Consider the following 24365-nt stretch of genomic DNA (forward strand, 5'->3'; position numbering starts at 1 on the left):
AGTTCATGGCTGTGCCCCACTACGCCTACCTGAAGATGAAGATGTCGAGCTCAAAGGGGATCATCACCATAGCCGGCGACTACAAGAAGTCCATCGAGTGTGCCATGGCCAGCAGCCGGCTGGCCGAGTCCCTCGTGGTGGCAGAAGAGAAGAAGATGTTGGAACGGGTTGTGGCCATGGCCGGCAAGCAGCCGGCCTTGTCCCCCAACCCCAAGGACTGTGATGCGCAGGGCTCCTTCCAGCCTGCGAAGGAGACGAAGAAGATACCTCTAGACTCGGAGCACCCGGAGAGGTTCGCCGTGATCGGGGCGAACCTGGACAGTAAATAGGAAGGCGAGCTCGTCGACTTCCTCCATGAGAATCGAGACATCTTTGCATGGTCCCCAAAGGACATGCCGGGTGTCCCGAAGGATTTCGCCGAGCACAAACTACACGTCCGAGCTGATGCGAAGCCGGTCAAGCAACCCCTCCGCCGACTATCAGAAGAGAAGCGAAGAATTGTGGGAGAAGAAATAGCCCGGCTCCTTGCCGCCGGCTTTATCATGGAAGTGTTCTTTCCAGAATGGCTTGCCAATCCAGTTCTGGTTTTGAAGAAGAATAACAAGTGGCGTATGTGTATAGACTACACAAGTTTGAACAAGGCCTGCCCAAAGGATCCGTTTGCTTTGCCACGGATTGACCAAGTAATAGACTCCACAGCCGGATGCGAGCTGTTAAGCTTTTTGGATGCATACTCAGGGTATCATCAGATCAAGTTGGACCCGGCTGACCGCCTGAAGACTGCCTTCATCACACCCTTTGGAGCTTTCTGCTGCCTGACGATGACATTCGGCTTGAGAAATGCCGGTGCCACCTTTCAGCGTTGCATGCAGAAATGTCTCTTGAAACAACTCGGCAGAAATGCCCACGTCTACGTAGACGACATTGTGGTGAAGACAGAGAAGCGCGGTACCTTGCTGGAAGACCTGAAAGAGACATTTGCCAACTTGCGCCGATTCCAGATCAAGCTCAACCCCGAGAAGTGCGTGTTCGGAGTGCCAGCCGGCCAGCTGCTAGGCTTCCTGGTCTCCGAACGCGGCATTGAGTGCAACCCTGTCAAGATCAAAGCCATTGAGAGGATGGAGATTCCCACCAAGCTGCGAGATGTGCAGAAGTTCACCGGCTGCTTAGCCTCCCTGAACCGTTTCATCAGCCGACTAGGAGAGAAGGCCCTCCCTCTGTACCGACTCATGAAGAAGTCCACTCACTTTGAGTGGAATGATCAAGCCGACCAAGCCTTCCATGAGTTGAAGAAAATGTTGACCACTCCACCTGTCCTGGCTGCGCCGACTGAGAAGGAGCCCATGCTCCTCTACATCGCCGCGACAAGCCGAGTCGTCAGCACTGTTGTTGTGGTCCAGCGCCCGGAGGAAGGCCGAGCCCAGCTAGTCCAGAGGCCGGTCTACTATCTCAGTGAAGTACTGTCCAGCTCAAAGCAAAACTACCCGCACTACCAGAAGATGTGCTATGGGGTGTACTTCGCCGCCAAGAAATTGAAGCCCTACTTCCAAGAGCACCCCATCACGGTCGTGTGCACTGCCCCGCTCGCCGAGATCATAGGCAGCCGGGATGCATCCGGCCGGGTGGCCAAATGGGCCATTGCCTTGGCGCCCTACACGATTTTCTATCAACCCCGCACCGCCATCAAGTCGCAAGCATTGGCCGACTTCCTCGTCGACTGGGCCGAGACCCAGTACTTACCGCCGGCTCCCGACTCTACTCATTGGCGGATGCACTTTGACGGGTCCAAGATGCGCACCGGCTTGGGAGCCGGCATCGTCCTCACCTCTCCCAAAGGCGACATGCTCAAGTTCACGCTACAGATCCACTTCGCCGCCTCCAACAACGCGGCCGAGTACGAGGCGCTCGTACATGGGCTCCGGCTTGCCAAAGAACTTGGCATACGCCAGATCCTGTGCTACGGCGACTCAGACTTGGTGGTCCAGCAGTCATCTGGCGACTGGGACGCCAAGGACGCGAACATGGCGAGCTATCGTTTCCTCGTCCAACAGATAAGCGGATACTTCGAAGGGTGCGAGTTCCTTCACGTGCCAAGGGCCGACAACGACCAAGCAGATGCCCTAGCACGAATCGGCTCCACCCGACAGGCCATACCGACTGGCGTCTCCCTCCAGCACCTCCTCAAGCCGTCCATCAAGCCGTCTCCAGAGTCGGATTCCATCTTCGTGCCGCCTACGCCAGAAATAGCCGGATCCGGCTCAAGATATCCCGCGGGCGGCACGGGGACTTCGACAACCGGCCCGGGGACTGCTGTAGTCGCACCTGACCCAGGGACTTCAGAACCCGGCTCGGGGACTACAGCAGTCGGCCCGGGGACTGCAACGACACAAGAAGCGGTGGCAGACCCCGATGCAACACCCAACCCACCCACCCGAGTCATGGTGGCCACATTAACAGCAGAAGAAGTCACAGCTCCCTCATGGGCCCAGCCCATCCTCAAGTTCCTAGTCAGCAGAGAGCTGCCGGCTGATGAGATCGCAGCAAGACTAGTGCAACGACGAGCCGCAGCATACACCATAATCAACAGGGAGCTTGTGAAGCGCAGCGTCACTGGAGTCTTCCAGCGTTGCGTCGAGCCAGAAAAAGGAGTGGCAATCCTCAAAGACATCCACCAAGGCGAATGCGGCCATCACGCCGCCTCAAGATCCCTCGTGGCCAAGGCTTTCCGCCATGGTTTCTTCTGGCCGACTGCCTTGGAGGATGCCAAAGAAATAGTCAAGAGCTGCAGAGGATGTCAAGTCTTCAGTTCCAAACAACACCTGCCGGCTTCTGCCCTCAAGACCTTTCCCCTCACCTGGCCTTTTGCCGTCTGGGGACTGGACATGGTGGGCCCTTTTAAGACAGCCCGCGGCGGCTTGACACATCTACTCGTTGCTGTGGACAAGTTCACAAAGTGGATTGAAGCCAAGCCAATTAAGAAGCTGAACGGGCCGACTGCCGTAACATTCATCACCGACATCACTACTCGGTACGGCGTGCCGCACAGCATCATCACCGACAACGGCACGAACTTCGCCAAAGGAGCACTGGCACGTTTCTGCGCGACGCAGGGCATCCGACTGGACTTAGCGTCCGTTGCCCACCCGCAGTCAAACGGCCAGGTCGAGCGAGCAAATGGACTCATCCTATCCGGCATCAAGCCTCGACTCGTCGTACCACTGGAGCGATCGGCCGGCTGCTGGCTCGAAGAGCTGCCGGCTGTCCTCTGGAGTCTGCGCACTACACCCAACAAATCAACCGGCTTCACTCCATTCTTCCTTGTGTACGGTGCCGAGGCTGTCATCCCAACAGACATCGAGTTCGACTCGCCTCGGGTCACCATGTACACGGAGGAGGAAGCCAAAGAAGCAAGAGAAGACGGCGTCGACCTACTAGAAGAAGGCCGACTGTTAGCCCTCAGTCGGTCCGCCATCTACCAGCAAGGGCTGCGCCGCTACTACAACCGCAAGGTCAAGCCAAGATCCTTCCAAGAGGGTGACCTCGTGCTCCGGCTGATCCAGCGAACAGCCGGCCAGCACAAGCTCTCGGCCCCTTGGGAAGGCCCCTTCGTCGTCAGCAAAGCACTCGGCAACGACTCCTACTACTTGATCGATGCGCAAAAACCAAGAGCACGCAAGAGAGACGACTCCGGCAAGGAGTCGGAGCGACCATGGAACGCAAACCTCCTAAGACGATTTTACAGCTGAAAAGCAGTATGTATCACGCTCCCTTTTTGTATTAAGTACAAACCAACAGGCCCCCCGAACAGTACTCGGGGACTGCCTTTTATTTATCTATGAATGACGAGTGTCATATCCTTGAATGCATTATTACATTTCGAACTCTTGTCCGGCACCGGGTTCGACTAGTCGGCCCGGGGACTGGCCGCCTCGCGCTATATTGAAAGTTCTTCCTAAAGTCAGAAAAGTAGTGCGCCGGCTCCCGAGTCCCCTCTTGTTGCAAGTCGCAGCTCAAAGAACTGACTGCCTGACTAGCAAGAGGCAAGACAGAAAGGACGCCCACACGAAAAACGACCAAGGAACAATGAACCTATATAGCAAAGAGACGGCCTCAAAACATGCCTGCCGGCTGCCAGAGCAGCCGGCTGGCCGGCTTCCTAAAAAACTTAGCTTCAGTCCAGTAGAGCTAAAGTACTTCCCCCTCCCCAATCGGCCAGGCGCCCCCCCGGCTATAGATTGCAGAGCAACTGTCCGACTGGGGAGGCGGCGACCAAGGGAGGGCGGCAAAGAAAAAAGCAGAAGGACAAAAAGCGAAAGTACAAGGAAAGACCGATTGCATAAATTATATACATAAAGCCGCCCAGAGGCCGGCAGCAGAATTAAGTTTGAATACACCCAGTGGGTGGAATTGTGCAGACTTAATCAAACATTGTTCGAAAGTAACAAAACAGGAAAACATGAAAAAAGAAAAAGGAAGTCTAAGGCGCGACTCGGAGGCCGAGCTGATCGGTGAAGGCAGCTCGCCGGCTAAGGAGCGGCCGCCTAGCTGGCCTCGGCTTGACCACCTCCAGCGGCAGGAGGCGTGGAGGTGCGCGGCGTAGTGCTGGAGGAGCGGTCAAGTTGAGGCTGGTCGGCCGCTCCACCAGCCGGCTCGTCGTCGTCACCCTCTTCCTCCTCCTCCTCGCCCTCGTCGCTGGATTCGATCTCCTCCGCCGAGTCCTCGCCGTACGCCGGGTCCAGCCCGAACCAATCTTCCGGCTGGGCGGCTCCATTGTCGTCCACCTCGGGGGCGAAGACGTTGGTGTCGGTGTAGTCGGCGATTGCTGAAGCTCGCCGAATGATGGCCGGCCGCGCCGGCTCCAGCTCCGTGTCGGCTTGCTGCCGCCAGGTCGCCAGCTGGTCCAGGTTCAGGCCGGGATACCAGGCCTTGACGAACTCCAGCGCCCGCCTGGCGCCGGAGCGAGCCGCTGACGCCTTCCAAGCCTCGAAGCGGCCGACCGCAACCTCCAGCCAGTCGGCGGTCCGACTGGGGGTGCGAGGGACCGCTTGGCCGGGCCAGAGGGCGGCCAAGACCTGCGATCCCGCGCGCTGAAGACGGCGGAGAAGCCGGTGAGCCGGCTGGATGCGAGCCTGGATCGCCAGGAGCTGCTCCTCCAGCGAACGGCCGGCGGTTGGCGAGATCTTGAAGCCGGCTTGCCTCTTCGCCTGGCGACGGGCCTCGATGGCCTGGTTGGCAGCGGTGGAGTAGCCGGGGAAGTACTCTGCGCGAAGAAGAAAAGGAAAGAAAAGCACCAAGATCAGAAAAACAAGCCAAAATGGCAGGCGGCAGGAAGGACGAAGGGACAGACGGCTTACCGTCGACCAGATCCTCGATCTGGCCGTAGCCAGAGACCAGATTCTGCTTGACGTCCGCCCAGCCAGCCGCCTCAGTCTCGAACTCGGCCTGAAGAGCGGCTTCGCGGTCCTGCGCCGCCTTCAGCGCCGCCTTATGGCTCTCCTCCTGGTCGGCTAGCCTTTTGACCAGGCGGTCGCGCTCCTGCACCAAGGCGGCAAGCTCCGCGTCCTTGGCACGAAGAGCAGTCTGGGACTCCCCCAGCTGGGCCCTCAGGCTAGCGTTGGCCGCTGCAAAGGTAGAAGAAGAAGAAAGACAGTAAGGAATCATCAAGGAAGATCCGAGCCGACTGCTCAGCAGTCGGCCCGAATCTCGGGGACTACACCCAGTGGGTGCGCTGACGCGCCCCCACATGAGATAAACATCAAGTCACGTACCTCGGCTCTCAGTGAGATCGGCGGTCTTGTGAGTCAGCTCCCGAGCCTGGGAGTTGAAGGCGGCCGCTCGGAGGTTGTGGTAATCCTGCAAGGCAGACAGAAGACCAAAGTAAGAACAAAAGCAACAAAATCTCCAGGAAGTTCCAAGCCGCCTGCTCAGCAGCCGACTCGGAACTCGGGGACTACACCCAGTGGGTGCGCTGACGCGCCCCCACAGGAGAAGTCAAGATCAAGAAAGGAAAAAAGCAAAGTCAAGAAGAAACAAGATAGGAGCACTAACCCGGATGGCCGCCCGAGTCGCGAGGAACTCGTCGGTGAACTACGCAGGCGGCGGTTCAGGCCGGCCACCTTGGCCCGCCCCAGTCGGCGCGGTCGGCTCCGGAGCTTTCGCCAAGATGACGACGTCGTCGCCGCTTCCTCCCAACCCCGGCTGGGAGCCGCTGGCTCCCCCTGGCGAGGGATCCATGCCCCCAGGCGCCATGGTGCGCAGGGGGGTGACCATCAGAGCCTCCCCTGCCGCCGCTTCGGCCTCGGCCTCCGCCTGGGCCTTAGCCGCAGCCTCGGCGAGCGCCTTCGCCGCCTCCTCCTCCCGAGCTGCCTGGGCGGCGGCTGCCCTCTGTGCCTCCGCCTCCTGCGCTCCCCGCTCCTCCCGCGCCTCCCGCGCGTTCCTTTCCGTCGCCTCCAGGAGGGCGGCGCGGGGATCTACGCGGCGGGTGGTGCTCCCAGAGCCCCCGGGCGACTCGACGACGGAGCCGGCAGCTGCCCGCTCAAGCGAGAGTGGAGCTCTGACCATCGAAGAAGAAAACGAGGATTCAAAAACCACCGAAGGAAAGAAAGAAGGACAGAGCATAGGAAGAGAAACTTACGCCGACACAGTCTGTGGCTGCTTCACCACTTTGCGGAAGCGGGCCGCCTTCGCGGCCGCCTCTTCCCGCCTGGTGGCCGCCGCTCCACCCCTGGGCTTCTTCGTCCGGCTCCCGAACATGCCCTGAGTAGCGCGGCGCTTCTGGCCTCTACCCCGAGCAGGCTGCGCGTTGGAAGAGCCCGCGCCGCGTCCGGCCGCAGGCTGGCAATGAGGGGCGGCTTGGGCCTCGTCCTCGTCCGGCCAGTCGTCGAAGGTCGCGGAGAGCCCAAAGCCGCCTGCTTCGTCGCCGGCTTGGCCACCGGCCGGCTCGGCGGCATCCTCCATATGGACTGCCCCCAGATCGGGGTCATCCTGGTCGTGTTCGGTCCGGTCGGGGGCGAAGCGGCGCTCCACGTCTGCCCCACCGGCCGGCCGGAGCAGAGGACTCTGTCGAAAAAAGCAAGCCGACTGAGTTAGTGTCGGCCCAGAAGAACTCGGCGACCAAGCTGAAAGAGAGAAAGAGACAAGGAGAGCGTACCGCAGGCGGAGGATTGGCGCGGCTGTACGGCTCCTTGCCGAATCGCCAGTTGTCAGGAAGTTGGCAGTTGGCGAGGTAGTTCACCATGTCGGCGGCGTTGGGCGGCGGCATCTCCTTGGTGCACATCCGACTCGGGTCGAGCTGGCCACTCATCTGACAGATCAGATGAGGCCGGCTCTGGAGCGGAAGGACCCGGCGCGTGACGAACGCGGCCAGGAGATCGGGCCCCGTCAAGCCCTCCGACTGGACCATCTCCCGGAGGCGGGCGATGGCGGCGTTTCCTCCCGGCGACAGCGTCACGGCCCGGAAGGACCACTGGGGCAGCCTGCCCGCCGGAGGGCCGGCCACGTAGGCCGGCAGGTTGAGGTAGTCGCCCCGGGGAGCGATGTTCCGCACGTAGAAGTATGACTTCTGCCATTTCTTCACCGATTGGATCAGCGTGATGACGGGGAAAGGGTTGTCGGCGCCTGATCTCCGCGACGCGATGAAGGAGCCTGTCTGAGCCGGCACGCCCCGCACGCGCGTGCCCAGCTTCGACTGGAAGAACTCCCCCAGATCTCGAGGGTGGGGAGGACGCCGAGGTAGCCCTCGCACAGGGTGACGAAGGCCGAAAGCAGCACCACCGCGTTGGGGGTGAGGTGGTGCGGCTGGAGCTGGTAGAAGTCCAGCCAGGTGCGGAAGAAGGCGCTCACCGGCAGGCCGAAGCCGCGCAGGAAGTGCGAGCGGAAGACCACCCGCTCGCCCTCCCGCGGCGCCGGCCTGATTTCCTTCTCCAGCGGGAGGCGGACCTCCACCTTGTCCGCGCTGGGCAGACGCCGTGTGTCGCGGAGGAAGTCGATGTGGTCGCTATGAACAATGGAGCTGTCCCAATCCCCGCCAAGCTGCTCTACATGGGGAGGCATGGCGGAAGCTAGCACGACGGCAGAGGAGCGTGCAGAGGAAGAGCGTGGTGGCGAGGCGCTGTCTCAAGAACGAGCGAGGCAAGAAAACGGCGGAAGAAGGAGGAGCGTGTGAGGGCCTGCCGCCCTCCACCTCCCCCTACTTGTAGATTCGCCAGACCGAAGAGGCCGGACGTGGGGGGGACATGGGATTCACTGCTCCCACTCCCCCCACGTCTCGCGTTCATTGCGCATTAGTGCGATCCGAAACTGCCGCACGGATCGTGCGGGCGGTTTCGGGATACAAAGGATCCGCGCCCGGGCCGGGGCGCGGACGTGGCGGGCCCCGCTTCCTGCGGCGACGTCCCGTCGCGCACATGGGCTGGCAGGCTTTCCGGCCACGTGGCACGCCGGCGGCCCGAAGCCGGCCCGCGGCCCGGCGCACGAGCTTGCGGGTTCCCGCCTCCCGACTCCAGAAGAATTCGACTAAAGGCGGCGCGCCTGATCGAGGCAGGCTCCCAGCTGTCGGCTTGTCATGATAGGAAGCTGATCGAGCTTCTTGAATCCCACTCCACCTCGAAGCCCAATCAGCTTCGGGGACTACTGTCGGAGTAAACGGCCACGGGTAGCCCAACCGACTACCCCTGGCGCTTCAGCAAAATTATCAGGCCTTTGGGGCCTTCAAGCATTCCAAGCATTTGGGCCGCCTTCCCTAGCCGGCCACCTCTAAAAGCCGACTCCCGGGAGGCGACCCAGCCTCACCGAATCCCCCCGCGGCGACTACGGGGTGGCCGACTCCGAGAAGCCGGCCGAGACCGCAACCACTCCTACATAACGGCGATGTGATGGGGTGTGGCCACAGTGCGGCCCACTACCCCCGAAGCCCGAGGCGGGCGTGGCTCCAGGAGGCCGTACGGGACGGACGTCTCCCGTGCGGCTCGGCACTGTAGCCATGCTGACCTCGACATCATCCATGACCCCCTCCTGTATGACCCAAGGACCGCGGGCCCCTTCAGCCAGAGAGAGGCATGAAGGCGGCCCGGCCTTCTCCAGTCGGCCGAGAGCATAGCCGGCCTCCCGGGGCCGGCTGATCCCCTCCTCGAAGAAGGAGCCCCATTAAGGAGACAAGGCGAGGTAAGGCTACGGTGATAGCCCCCGGGGCGGTCCACTGTAGCCACGCTTACCTCGACAAAGCCCTCGCCATTACAGGCGAGGCTACAGTGAACAGCCGCCGACAAGACCCTAGGCGGTGGGGCCGGCCTGTCGACCAAGTAGCCGGCAGCCGGCGGGACCCACCAGCCGGCGGGACCCAACGGCCGGCGGAGAAGCCGGCTAGCATAGACACTGACGGCTGGGACCAGATCCCAGTCGGATTACCATTGTACCCCCGGGGAGTAGGCCTATATAAACCCCCCGGAGCACCCATGCAAAGGGTTCGGACCCAAGCATAGTTGGCTTCTAAGCATAGAGTGGCCATCTGAGATAGCACACACACACCATAGATAGAGAGAAGCAAGAGCTAGACTTGTTCTTCTTCTCCCTTGATCTCAACAGCTCTAGGAGCGATTGTAGCTACCTTTTATCGATCTAGTGATCATGCGGAGACCCCGCAGAGCAGGACTAGGGGTGTTATCTCCTCGGAGAGCCCCGAACCTGGGTAAGATTCGCCGGCGTGCATGTCTACGCCTCATCCCGTTTCCAGGCACCGGCGACGTTTTATTGGCTCCCACAATGATAAGCCATCCTTTGGCATATGTCGCACCAACCACCCGACAGTTAGGACACACCTAGCACCGCTCATTGTCATGTCACGCATCGTCATGCTTATGTTTGCATTGTATTTACTGTTTCTTCCCCCTCTTCTCTCTGGTAGACTACGAGACCGACACTGCTGCTACCCAGTTCGACTACGGAGTCGACGACCCCTCCTACTTGCCAGAGCAACCAGGCAAGCCCCCCCCCCTTGATCACCAGATATCGCCTACTGTACTCTCTACTACTTGCATTAGAGTAGTGTAGCATGTTACTGCTTTCGATTAATCCTATTCTGTTGCATAGCCTGTCATTGTTGCTACAGTTGTTCCCCTTACCTGCTATCCTACTGCTTAGTATAGGATGCTAGTTTTCCATCAGTGGCCCTACATTCTTGTCCGTCTGCTGTGCTATACTATTGGGCCGTGATCACCTGGGCGGTGATCACGGGTATATACTTATATACTATATACATGACACATGTGATGATGAAAGTCGGGTCGGCTCGTAGGAGTACCCGCGAGTGGATCTTTGTGGCGGAGCGACAGGGCAGGTTGAGACCACCTAGGTGAGAGGTGGGCCTGGCCCTGGTCGGCGTTCGCGGTTACTTAACACGCTTAACGAGATCTTGGTATTTGATCTGAGTCTGGCCATTTGGTCTATACGCACTAACCATCTACGTGGGAGTAGTTATGGGTATCCCGACGTCGTGGTATCAGCCGAAGCTCTTTTGACGTCAGCAACTGAGTGGCGCGCGCCGCATTGGACCGTAAGCTCGCGCTTGTATTAAGGGGGCTAGGTCTGCTTCCGGCCGCGTACGCAACATGCAGGTGTGCATAGGGCGATGGGCCCAGACCCCTGCGCGCATAGGTTTAGACCGGCGTGCTGACCTCTCTGTTGAGCCTAGGTGGGGCTACGACGTGTTGATCTTACGAGGCCGGGCATGACCCAGAAAAGTGTGTCCGGCCAAATGGGATCGAGCGTGTTGGGTTATGTGGTGCACCCCTGCAGGGAAGTTTATCTATTCGAATAGCCGTGTCCCTCGGTAAAAGGACGACCCGGAGTTGTACCTTGAGCTTATGACAACTAGAACTGGATACTGAATAAAATACACCCTTCCAAGTGCCAGATACAACCCGGTGATCGCTCTCTAACAGGGCGGCGAGGAGGGGATCGCCGGGTAGGATTATGCTATGCGATACTACTTGGAGGACTTCAATCTACTCTCTCTACATGCTGCAAGATGGAGATGACCAAAAGCGTAGTCCTCGTCAGGGCTAGCTATCCCCCTTTTATTCTGGCATTCTGCAGTTCAGTCAACACTAGGGCTGTAACCAACCGTTTCTTCAACTCCTGAAAACTGGCGTCACATTCCTTAGTCCATTTGAACTTGGTGTCCTTCTTCAACAACTCCGTCATGGGCTTTGCAATCTTTGAGAAATTCTCAATGAATCTCAGGTAGTATCCTGCGAGTCCAAGAAAACTCTGAATCTCTCCAACAGACGTGGGTGCTTCCCAATTTGTCACAGTGACAACCTTGGTAGGGTCTACTGCTATTCCTTCTCCGAATATAACATGTCCGAGGAATCCAACTTCATTCAACCAAAACTTACACTTGCTGAACTTGGCATATAACTGATGTTCTCTGAGCTTTCCAAGTACCAAACGCAAATGCTCCTTATGCTCCTCTTCATTCTTCGAGTAGACCAAAATATCATCAATGAACACCACGACGAACTTATCCAAAAACTACATAAACACCTTGTTCATCATTATTCATGAAATAGGCAGGTGCGTTAGTCAGACCAAACGACATAATGGTATACTCATGTAGCCCGTACCTTGTGGTAAAAGACGTCTCAGGTATATCCTGCTCTCGAATCCTCAGGTGGTGGTATCCTGATCGCAGATCGATCTTGGAAAATACTTTAGCTCCTTACAACTGGTCAAACAAATCATTAATCATTGGCAGGGGGTACTTGTTCTTGATCGTCACCTCATTCAATCCACGATAATCAACAACCATCCTCAATGATCCATCCTTCTTCTCCACTAGAAGCACTGGTGATCCCCATGGTGACGAACTTGGGCGAATATAGCCTTTATCCAGTAACTCCTTAATCTGCTTCTTAATTTCCTGCAAATCTTTTGCGGGCATCCTGTACGGTCTCTTAGATATTGGCCCTGTGCCTGGCAAAAGTTCAATCAAAAACTCAATGTCTCTATCCGGTGGCATGCCTGGCAACTCTTCTGGAAATACATTAGGGAAATCCTTCACCACTGGTACTTCCTCCTGTACAACTCCTGATAAGGAATTCACTTGAGTCCTCTTCGGCACATGCCGGGATACATACTTGATCCTTCTTCCTTCTGGGGTGGTGAGCAAAATTGACTTACTGGCGCAGTCAATGTTCCCTCCATACTTCGATAACCAATCCATGCCTAATATCACATCCAGTCCTTGTGACTCCAATACTATTAGTTCTGAGGGAAACATGTAGTTACAAATCCTTAATGGTAACCGATCACACCATAGACTAGCCATATACTCTGCTCCTGGCGAGGTTACTAACATGGGTGACCTAAGGGCTTGGGTTGGGAGTTTAAACTTATCCACAAATCCCCTTGATATGTATGAATGCGATGCACCAGTATAAAAAAGAACGATTGCAGTAGATGACTTAACCAAAAACTTACCTATTACTGCATCGGGTTGCGCTTCAACCTCGTCTACGCTAACGTGGTTCACTTGTCCCCTGTTGAAAGGGTTGGGCTTCTTCCGATAGCTTCCATTGGCATTTCCATTCTTTGCTTCAGAACACTCCATGGCGCAATGTCCATTCTTCCTGCACTTGAAACAAGTAATGTGACTTAGATCCTTCTTGGCGGGCGTTGCTGGGTTGGAACGGTTCTGGCCGTTGCTTCCTCCATTCCCATTACCATTCTTGGGGACACTATGGTTGTGCGAACTTCCTCCAGTGTGATTGTGACCTCCATAGCTATGTTGAAGGGGTTCTCCCGAGTTCGGGGTAAAACGGGGCCTCTGCTGAGCTCCAGAATTGTACTTCCCTTGTCCATACTTCCTCTTGTGGTTGTCAATCTGCTGTTGTTTCCCTTCAATCATGAGAGCTCTATCTAGCAACTCCTGGTAGTTGTTGAAGTTTGCCATCATCAACTGCATGCTCAGCTCATCATTCAGTCCTTCCAGAAACTTCTCCTGCTGAGCTGCATCGGTAGCGATGTCATCCGGGGCATAACGTGCTAACTTACTAAAATCATCCACATACTGGCCCATTGTGCGTCCTCCTTGGCGCAAGTTGCGAAACTCGCGCTCCTTCATGGCCATAGCTTCTGCTGAAACATGGGCAATACAGAAAGCCTGCTGAAACTGGTCCCATGTGACAGTGTCGATGGGGTAAGTGGCTGTGAAATTCTCGCACCATGATGCTGCGGGTCCATCAAGCTGATGTGCAGCAAAACGCACTCTCTCTCCGCATCTGTGCATCCTGCAGTGGTCAACTCCCTTCCAATCTTGCGGAGCCAATCATCTGCAGCTATCGGCTCGGTGCTACTGGAGAACACCGGCGGGTTCAGCCTTAAGAAACGGGCTAAGTGATCAACAGGTGGTGGTGGTGGGTTGTTGTTGTTGTTGTTCCCCTGGTTCTGATTCTGGACTAGTATCTGCATCAATGTATTCTGCTGCTGGATCAACTGAGTGAGCTCCGGTGGGAAAGCAAATCCATTGTCACGTCTCGGAGGCATCTGATGGGTTTAAAAGAGATGAGAAGACAAAATAGAATGAGATCTAGGGGGAAAACACTACCCATATGCACATGAGACAAACACAAACATATCACTTCAATCAATCAAACAAGGGAATACAATCGGTCTAACTATCGTTACAAAAGTGCTCGGACTATACTATATACATGGGGGAATACTACTACTGATATGGTGGTCGACTAGAAAAATTGATCGGTGGAAGACTCCATAATATCTGCTCCAGCTTCATCAACAAAATCATCATCGCTATCGTCGGGGTCTGAGTCTGTGTCGTCGATGATGATGTAGTTCTCCGGGCAAGTGGAATCGTCGTCTTCTCCTCCTGGCGCGGGGTCTCCCATGAATACTCGTAGCTTCCTTGTCAAATCATCATTCTTCTCCACGAGTACCGTCATTTCCTCCTCATATCCATCGCGTGTAGACTTGAGTTCCTCTTCTAGCTCTGAGATCCTGGTCATCGCCTTCTTCAAGTCTATCATGCCTGCGCACATCTGGTTCTCCTGGCGTCGAATGTGCTAGTTTAACTCCTGGATGAAAGCTGCAATGGACCTGTCCTTCCTGGTGCTGATCATCTCCCATTTCTCATCTCGGCGCCCACAAATCTGGTAGATAGTATCCTTGAGATCCTTGTGGTAAACTTCTCCAATGCGTCCCATGGTGATGTGGGCTGCCATGCTCTTTCCTAGACTCCAGGTTGGTGCATCAAAGGAAAACTCTATGGGCTCAGTGACTGGCATGAACGTCCTTCCGGGAACTTGAACTCGAATCATCCAACGCTCCTCTTCTGGTAGAGTGGCGGTGTAGGTCCCGGTGAAACTTGGTAATCCGATGTTCAGGTACCTAGTAACTTCCTTCAAGTGTCGTCCAAAAGGTGTGTCTTCATCCAGTTGAGCAAATTTGTTCCATGCATCCGCCATCCTAAAGAGTAGAAAATGGAGAGAAGTCAGAAAGGAGAAGAGAGTACTGATCTAGGCCTTTAGCTTAGTGGTCGTGTCCTACATTCAGCGTGTGCTCTGATACCATCTTGTAGCGACCCGACCTCAAACGGTCAAGTCTCTGTGCTTCAGTGTCATCCCTGGATCGGTAATGCTGACACACACAGTACTCGAAGGATTTATAACAGAGTAGCAATCACACACTTATTACATCGAATGTCTCAAAAGAGAACTTATTACAATAAATATGGCTTAAGGCCATCTAAAAACGATAACAGCGGAAGGCTTGGAAGATAAAGTGAGTCCATCAACTCCAACGGCATCACTGAGTGAAAGACCACGGCCTATGGCACCTTACTCGTCGTCTAAAAAGTCTGCAACATGAGACGTTGCAGCCCGAAACGGGTCAGCACATGGAATATGCTGGCAATGTAACACATAGGATAATGAACAGAATAATTGCTATCACTATATGCATATTTGGCTGGTGGAAAGCTCTATCGTTAACAGTTTTGCAGAAAGCCAATTTTTCCCTACAACAAAGGAATAAATTTTATTTCACTGTCATGGTGGTTGTTAAACATTGAGAAGGTTCCTCCAACTCAATCCCAATTAAGCATCATCATTAACCCAATCAAATTAAATTAGAGTGATGAATCAACATGACAATCCAAGAACCAGATACTCAAGATGTCCATAACTGGGGACACGGCTAACCATGATTAGTTTATACACTCTGCAGAGGTTTGCGCACTTTTCCCCACAAGACTCGAATACATCCATGGTCGGAGATTCGAGACACAGTCTTTCTGAAGCATTAACTCTCTACTCTGGGTAGACAGTACCACCTACAACCCACAACATCTGCTAGTCTACCTCTTCAAGAGCTTCACGCAACTTACTCAACTATGCCAGAGCCCATATTGGCTTGTGGCTGCACACAGAAGTTTCTAGCATGAATAATCTTATGATCCCTTTGAGCCTGGGTGGTGAACCGTAGGATGATCACACGGGTACTCCGGGATATCCTAGGACAACACTGGGTTCTCCAGATGCCCGCAACCAATCCACCCAGATGTGTGTTTAAGTAGCCACCTTAAGTTAACCATTAATTAACAATCTCACATCTGTCATGGATACACTCACCCAATCCATGTCTACGAGCAAAGCATAGCGATATAAGCAACGTAGAAGTAACTCCCAAAGGTTTGATAGTAAACAGGGCAATAGGTTCTACCTCATCATCTACTTCCCAAAACCCACATGTTAATCAGATCCTAACCATGCAATGTTTGAGGGTTGATCTAATGCATTAAAACTGGGTAGTAAAGAGGTATGATCAAAGTGTTACTTGCCTTGCTGATGATCTGTGTAACCTAGAGACTCGTAGTAGCACGCTTCGCACTCCGGGTACTCTATCACAAACAAACAAGCATACAATAAGCACTCAACTAGAAACACGGGTAAAACTCAAATAAGAGATCTAACCAGAAAGTTAAACTTAAGAACTCCGGTTTGCAAAAAGAATCAAATCAAACGAAGCAACGAAACTCAAACGGTGAAAGAAACAAGATTCGTTTACTAATCTGGACATAAGTCAAATTTTACAGTAACAAAATCTTGTTCAAGTTGGTTAAACAGAGAGAGGGATTCGAGACGAAGATCTAGACGCTTGAATCGCCTGATTCCGATAAACGAGCGAAAAGATAAACTAAAACGAAAATCAGGGCAGAAATCGCGATAAAAAATAATCGCGGAAAAACCCTGGAAAAAGAAAAACTGACGAACAGGCTAATGAATGAACGTTCACTGTCTGCGGTTAACGGGTGAAAGCCGTTCGTTAAAACGAACGTAAGGACGAACGTCCGCTAAATAACTAAACTGAAAAGAAAAACGAACCGGATAAAAAAACGGATCTAGGGTTTCGAAAAAAACCGATCGGTTTTTCCCGAGAAAACCGGCGACGGCGGCGGTTATACCTCCGGCGAGGTCTGGCGGGCAGCGGGACGGGCGGCTCCGGCGGCGGTGGGCGGCGACGGCGGGACGGGCGGCGGCGGCTGCGTTGCGGGCGATGGCGGCGGCGAATCCGGCGGCTGGTGGCGGCGGCGCGGCGTGCGGATGGAGGCGGGGCGGCGGCTAGGGTTTTGGTGGTGGTGGGCTGGCGGGCTGGCGGCGGCGGCTTATAAGGGCCTGGCCGGGTCGGAGTCCTAGCCGTACACGGCCCGGTTAGGTCGGTAACTTTTAAAAAAAAATCCGCGCAGAAAAACGAGGAAAAGAAATACTAAACGGACTCCAAAAATCCTGAAATAAATTTTCCCCGTTCTCTTAAAATATAGCAGACAAAGTGAACATTTATTTGGGCCTCTAATGCAATTTTGAAAAATGCATATTTTTCCTAATTCGAATAAAATAGCGATAAAACTCCGAATAAAATTCTTATTTGATTTTAATATTTAACCTCCAATATTTCTTTATTTTGGAGAAGTCATTTTATCCCCTCTCTTTTATTTTCATATAAGAAATATTCAAAGAGAAAATAATTAAAATCAAATGATCCTCTTTTCAAAATTTGAGAAAACTCAAATATGAAAATAACGAAATCCCCAACTCTCTCCGAGGGTCCTTGAGTTGCGTAGAATTTCTAGGATCAAGACAAAAATGCAATAAAATATGATACGCAATGATGATCTAATGTATAACATTCCAAATTGGAAATTTGGGATGTTACAGGAGAGGCTATGGTGTTGATGTAGAAGCCCTCCATGATCAATGCCCCCTCCGGCGGAGCGCCGGAAAAGGCCCGAAGATGGGATCTCATGGGTACAGAAGGTTGCGGCGGTGGAAATAGGGTTTTGGCTCCTGTTTTGATGTTTTCAGATTATATGAGTATATATAGGCGAAAGAGGTCGGTCAGGAGAGCTACGAGGGGCCCACGAGGGTGTGGGGCGCTCCCAGGGGGCAGCCGCGCCTCCCTGCCTCGTGGCCTACTCGTTGATTGCTTGACGTCCACTCCAAGTCCTCTGGATCACATTTGTTCCGAAAATCACGTTCCCGAAGGTTTCATTCCGTTTGGACTCCGTTTGATATTCCTTTCCTTCGAAACACTGAAATAGGAAAAAAATAGCAATTTGGGCTGGGCCTCCGGTTAATAGGTTAGTCCCAAAAATAATATAAAAGTGTATAATAAAGCCCATTGAACATCCAAAACAGATAATATAATAGCATGGAACAATCAAAATTATAAATACGTTGGAGACGTATCAAGCATCGCCAAGCTTAATTCCTGCTCGTCCTCGAGTAGGTAAATGATAAAAACAGATTTTTTGATGTGGAATGCTACTTAGCATAATTTTCAACGTAATTATTTTTATTGTGGCATGAATATTTAGATCCGAAAGATTCAAGATAAAAGTTTAATGTTGACATAAAAACAAAAATACTTCAAACATGCTAACCAAGCAATTATGTTTTATCAAAATAACATAGCCAAAGAAAGCTTATCCCTACAAAATCATATAGTTAGGCCATGCTTCAACTTTGTCACACAAAACGTTCTCATCATGCATAACCCTGATGACAAGCCGAGCAATTGGTTCATACTTTTTAATGCGCTTCAGCCTTTTCAACCCTTACGCAATACATGAGCGCAAGCCATGGATATAGCACTATGGGTGGAATAGAGTATAATGATGGGGGTTATGTGAGAAGGCAAAAAAGGTAAAAAGTCTCATATTGACGTGGCTAATCAATAGGCTATGGAGATGCCCATCAATTGATGTCAATGTGAGGGGTAGGCATTGCCATGCAATGGATGCACTAGAGCTATAAATATATGAAAGCTCAACAAAAGAAACTAAGTGGGTGTGCATCCAACTTGCTTGCTCACGAAGACCTAGGGCATTTTGAGGAAGCCCATCATTGGAATATACAAGCCAAGTTCTATAATGAAAAATTCCCACTAGTATATGAAAGTGACAACATAGGAGACTCTCTATCATGAAGATCACGGTGCTACTTTGAAGCACAAATGTGGAAAAAGGATAGTAACATTGTCCCTTCTCTCTTTTTCTCTCATTTTTTTCTTTTTTCTTTTTTTTCTTGGGCCTTCTCTTTTTTCTTTGGCCTCTTTTAAAAAAAAATAGTCCGGAATCTCATCCCGACTTATGGGGGAATCATAGTCTCCATCATCCTTTCCTCACATGGGACAATGCTCTAATAATGATGATCATCACACTTTTAATTACTTACAACTCAAGAATTACACCTCAACACTTAGAACAAAATATGACTCTATGTGAATGCCGTTGGTGGTGTACCGGGATATGCAATGAATCAAGAGTGACATGTATAAATTATGGATGGTGGCTTTGCCACAAATACAATGTCAACTACATGATCATGCAAAGCAATATGACAATGATGAAGCGTGTCATAATAAACAAAACGGTGGAAAGTTGCATGGCAATATATCTCGGAATGGCTATGGAAATGCCATGATAGGTAGGTATGGTGGCTGTTTTGAGGAAGATATAAGGAGGTTTATGTGTGATAGAGTGTATCATATCACTGGGTTTGGATGCACTGGCGAAGTTTGCACCAACTCTCAAGGTGAGAAAGGGCAATGCGCGGTACCGTAGAGGCTAGAAAATTGTGGAAAGGTGAGAGTGCGTATAATCCATGGACTCACATTAGTCATAAAGAACTCATATACTTATTGCAAAAGTTTATTAGCCCTCGAAGCAAAGTACTACTACGCATGCCCCTAGAGGGATAGATTGGTAGGAAAAGACCATCGCTCGTCCCCGACCGCCACCCATAAGGAAATCAATAAAAGAACACTTTATGCGTCAAATTTGTCACACTACTTTTACCATACGTGCATGCTACGGGACTTGCCAACCTTAACACAAGTATTTCTCAATTTCACAATTACTCAACTAGCACACTCTAATATTACCACCTTTATATCTCAAAACACTTATCAAGTATCAAACTTCTCACGATATTCAATGAACTCAATATGGAAGTTTTTATTATACTCATCTTGGATGCCTATCATATTAGGACTAATTTCACAATTAAAGCAAATTACCATGCTATTTAAGACTCTCAAAATAATATAAGTGAAGCATGAGAGATTAATAATTTCTATAAAATAAAACCACCACCGTGCTCTAAAAGATATAAGCGAAGCACTAGAGCAAAAACTATATAGCTCAAAAGATATAAGTGGAGCACATAGAGTATTCTAATAAACTCCGAATCATGTGTGTCTCTCTCAAAAGGTGTGTACAGCAAGGATTATTGTGGTAAACTAAAAAGCAAAGACTCAAATCATACAAGACGCTCCAAGCAAAACACATATCATGTGGTGAATAAAAATATAGCCCCAAGTAAAGTTACCGATAGACGAAGACGAAAGAGGGGATGCCTTCCGGGGCATCCCCAAGCTTAAGCTTTTTGGTGCCCTTGAATTTTACCTTGGGGTGCCTTGGGAATCCCCAAGCTTAGGCTCTTGCCACTCCTTGTTCCATAATCCATCAAATCTTTACTCAAAACTTGAAAACTTCACAACACAAAACTCAACAGAAAATCTCATGAGCTCCGTTAGTGAAATAAAACAAACCACCACTTTAAGGTACTGTAATGAACTCATTATTTATTTATATTGGTGTTAAACCTACTGTATTCCAACTTCTCTATGGTTTATAAGCTCTTTTACTAGCCATAGATTCATCAAAATAAGCAAACAACACACGAAAAATAGAATCTGTCAAAAACAGAACAGTCTGTAGTAATCTGTACCTAATGCAAACTTCTGGAACTCATATACATCTACCAAAATAGGAAGACCTATAAAATTTGTTTATTGATCTACTGCAATTGGAATCAGTATTTTATCACGTTCTGGTGATTTTAAACAATTGTTTTCGTGAACAGAAAGTTTCTGGAATTTTCAGCAAGATCAAATAACTATCATCCAAGAAGATCCTATAGGTTTCACTTGGCACAAACACTAATTAAAACATAAAAACACATCTAACCAGAGGCTAGATCAAAGATTTATTACTAAACAGAAATAAAAAGCAAGAAAACTAAAATAAAATTGGGTTGCCTCCCAACAAGCGCTATCATTTAACGCCCCTAGCTAGGCATAAAAGCAAGGATAGATCTAAGTATTGCCATCTTTGGTAGGCAACCCATAAGTGGCTCTCATAATAGATTCACAAGGTAATTTAATTTTCTTTCTAGGGAAGTGTTCCATGCCTTTCCTTAACGGAAATTGGAATCTAATATTCCCTTCCTTCATATCAATAATTGCACCAGTCGTTCTAAGGAAAGGTCTACCAAGAATAATAGGACATGAAGGATTGCAATCTATATCTAGAACAATAAAATCTACGGGCACATAATTCCTATTTGCAACAATAAGAACATCATTAATTCTTCCCATAGGTTACTTGATAGTGGAATCCGCAAGGTGCAAGTTTAAAGAGCAATCATCAAATTCACGGAAACCTAGTAAATCACACAAAGCATAGCATTCATGATCTTTAATTTTAATTTTAATTGCAGGTTCCCACTCATCATAGAGTTTTCTAGGGATAGAGACTTCCAACTCAAATTTTTCTTCATAAGATTGCATCAAAGCATCAACGATATGTTTAGCAAAAGCCTTATTTTGACTATAAGCATGCGGAGAATTTAGCACAGATTGCAACAAGGAAATACAATCTATTAAAGAACAATTATCATAATTAAATTCCTTGAAATCCAAAATAGTGGGTTCATTGATATCTAAAGTTTTAACCTCTTCAATCCCACTTTTACCAATTTTTGCATCAAGATCTAAAAACTCTGAATCATTGGGACGCCTTTTAACTAAAGTTGACTCATCTCCAGTCCCGTCATTATCAAGATTCATATTGAAAAACAAAGATTTAATAGGAGACACATCAATAACTTTTAGATCTTCATCTTTATTCTCATAAAAACTAGAAGAACACGCCTTTACAAAAGCAATCTTTCTTAGCGCGCATCCTAGCGGTTCTTTCTTTGCATTCATCAATGGAAATTCTCATGGCTTTGAGAGACTCATTGATATCATGCTTAGGTGGAATAGATCTAAGCTTCAAAGAATCAACATCAAGAGAAATTCTATCCACATTCCTAGCCAATTCATCAACCTTAAGCAATTTTTCTTCAAGCAAGGTGTTGAAATTCTTTTGAGAATTCATAAACTCTTTAACACTAGTCTCAAAATCAGAGGGCAACTTATTAAAATTTCCATAAGAATTGTTGTAGGAATTACCATAATTATTAGAGGAATTACTAGGGAATGGCCTAGGATTAAAGTTTCCTCTATACGCGTTGTTACCAAAATTATTCCTACCAACAAAATTCACATCCATAGATTCATTATTATTCTCAATCAAAGTAGACAAAGGAATATCATTAGGATCAGAAGAAACATTCTTATTAGCAAACAATTTCATAAGTTCATCCATCTTTCCACTCAAAACATTAATTTCTTCAATCGCATGAACCTTTTTACTAGTAGATCTTTCAGTGTGCCATTGAGAATAATTAACCATAATATTATCTAGGAGTTTAGTAGCTTCTCCTAAAGTGATTTCCATAAAAGTGCCTCCCGCGGCCGAATCTAAATGATTTCTAGAAGCAAAATTCAATCCGGCATAAAAAATTTGTATAATCATCCACAAATTCAAACCATGAGTAGGGCAATTACATATCATTAATTTCATCCTCTCCCAAGCTTGTGCAACATGTTCATGATCAAGTTGCTTAAAATTCATAATATCGTTTCTAAGAGAGATGATCTTAGCGGGAGGAAAATAGTTAGAGATAAAAGCATCTTTGCACTTATTCCAAGAATCAATACTATTTTTAGGCAAAGACGAAAACCAAGTTTTAGCACAATCTCTAAGAGAAAACGGAAAGAGATTCAATTTAACAATATCATTGTCCACATCTTTCTTCTTTTGCATGTCACACAAATCAACAAAGCTATTTAGATGAGTAGCGGCATCTTCACTAGGAAGGCCGGCGAATTGATCTTTCATGACAAGATTCAACAAAGCAGCATTAATTTCACAAGATTCAACATCGGTAAGAGGAGCAATCGGAGTGCTAAGAAAATCATTGTTGTTGGTATTGGTAAAGTCACACAACTTAGTATTGTCTTGAGCCATCGTGACAAGCAAGCAATCCAACACACGAGCAAACAAGAAGCACGCGAAAAAGAGGCGAACAGAAAAGAGGGCGAATAAAACGGCAAGGGTGAAGTGGGGGAGAGGAAAACGAGAGGCAAATGGAAAATAATGTAATGCGAGGGATAAGAGTTTGTGATGGGTACTTGGTATGTCTTGACTTGTGCGTAGAGTCCCCGGCAACGGCACCAGAAATGGCTCATTGTCGGGAGATCAAATCTTGACTTGTCTTGGTGTAAGCCTCCCCGACAACGGCGCCAGAAATCCTTCTTGCTACCTCTTGAGCATAGCGTTGGTTTTCCCTTGAAGAGGAAAGGGTGATGCAGCAAAGTAGCGTAAGTATTTCCCTCAGTTTTTGAGAACCAAGGTATCAATCCAGTAGGAGGCCACATGCAAGTCCCTCGTACCTACACAAACAAATAAGAACCTTGCAACCAACGCGATAAAGGGGTTGTCAATCCCTTCACGGCCACTTGCAAAAGTGAGATCTGATAGAGATGATAAGATAATATTTTTGGTATTTTTATGATAAAGACTAAAAATAAAGAAAGCAAAATAAACGGCGACAGAAATAGCTAGTTGACGAGGGATTAATATGAAGCCTTTGTATGCTCTCCATTGCTTGTGTGTATAAGGCCTATGTTATAGAGTATATAACTTCTTTTGACAGCCCATCTTTTTGTCTCAGTAGAGTCTTTCAGTGGCATGTTTCAGTCCTCTTCCCCATTACTTAGAAAAAGTGAGCCTCAGAATAGACCCGGGGGCCATAGGTTTCACTAGTGGCTTCTCTCAAGAGCATAATTATTACGGTGGGTGAACAAATTACTGTCGAGCAATTGATAGAATTGAGCATAGTTATGAGAATATCTAGGCATGATCATGTATATAGGCATCACGTCCGTGACAAGTAGACCGACTCCTGCCTGCATCTACTACTATTACTCCACACATCGACCGTTATCCAGCATGCATCTAGAGTATTAAGTTCATAAGAACAGAGTAACGCTTTAAGCAAGATGACATATGATGTAGAGGGATAAACTCTAGCTATATGATATAAACCCCATCTTTTTATCCTCGATGGCAACAATACAATACGTGTCGTTTCCCCTACTGTCACTGGGATCGAGCACCGCAAGATTGCACCCAAAGCTAAGTACTTCTCCTATTGCAAGAAAGATCAATCTAGTAGGCCAAACCAAACTGATAATTCGAACAGACTTGCAAAGATAACCTATCATACATAAAAGAATTCAGAGGAGATTCAAATATTGTTCATAGATATTCTTAATCATAAACCCACAATTCATCGGATCTCGACAAACACACCGCAAAAGAAGATTACATCGAATAGATCTCCAAGAGAATCGAGGAGAACTTTGTATTGAGATCCAAAGAGAGAGAAGAAGCCATCTAGCTAATAACTATGGACCCGAAGGTCTGAGGTAAACTACTCACACATCATCAGAGAGGCTATGGTGTTGATGTATAAGCCCTCCGTGATCAATGCCCCCTCCGGCGGAGCGCCGGAAAAGGCCCCAAGATGGGATCTCATGGGTACAGAAGGTTGCGGCAGTGGAAATAGGGTTTTGGCTCCTGTTCTGATGTTTCCAGGGTATATGAGTATATATAGGCG

The sequence above is a fragment of the Triticum aestivum genome, chromosome 3D, assembly GCF_018294505.1.
Source record: "Triticum aestivum cultivar Chinese Spring chromosome 3D, IWGSC CS RefSeq v2.1, whole genome shotgun sequence".
Lineage (NCBI taxonomy): Eukaryota > Viridiplantae > Streptophyta > Magnoliopsida > Poales > Poaceae > Triticum > Triticum aestivum.